General features: G+C 37.5%; 1 non-coding gene across 1 annotated transcript; it reads left to right on the top strand.

The window, feature by feature from the left end:
• Nucleotides 1-101: 101 nt before the first annotated feature.
• On the top strand, nucleotides 102-216 carry LOC111650613 (U5 spliceosomal RNA). Its single transcript, XR_002760430.1, has one exon. It is a non-coding gene; the product is annotated as a U5 spliceosomal RNA (small nuclear RNA).
• Nucleotides 217-557: the final 341 nt, after the last annotated feature.

Below are 557 nucleotides of genomic sequence, written 5' to 3'. Positions count from 1 at the left end.
ATTACGTGGCATATATTTTTATGTAACTGTTTCTGCATGAACCAGGACTTAAAACGGTGTGGTCGCCAACCAGCTCATTCTGTGGTTCCTCTCACAGGCAGTACTCTTGTTTTTCTTCAGATCGTATAAATCTTTCGCCTTTTACTAAAGATTTCCGTGGAGAGGAACAATAAGAGTTTAATCTAATTTTTTGATGCCCTGCTGAAAAGTGGGGCTTTCTGAACATGTACAAATGACAAACAAGCGGAAGGGAAACCTCGAAATAAATAACATGAGAGAGACAGAACTTGCCCTGATTAATTAGACGCAGTTGGTGTAGAGAAGTGTAATTTCCATTATCTTGCAGTAAACTATTTCAGTGTCATAGACAGGATAAAGGATGTATAGGATTGCCGCGCAGCATTTAAATTCTTAAATGAAATGAATTAAATCATCATTTCCTACAGACTGCTGGTGTTTTGTGTTTGTATGTCCCTTGAAAATGAGCTGATGCCTCTTAGGGGCTATTCGAGATAAATAAATAGTCCGCTTATTATTTGTATTTGTAACAGTGTGAA

Source organism: Seriola lalandi, unplaced genomic scaffold, assembly GCF_002814215.2.
Source record: "Seriola lalandi dorsalis isolate HSWRI2012SDOR001 ecotype SW California unplaced genomic scaffold, Sedor1 jcf7180001968666, whole genome shotgun sequence".
In the NCBI taxonomy this organism is placed as follows: Eukaryota; Metazoa; Chordata; class Actinopteri; order Carangiformes; family Carangidae; genus Seriola; species Seriola lalandi.
This window is presented reverse-complemented; position numbering and strand designations above follow the sequence as displayed.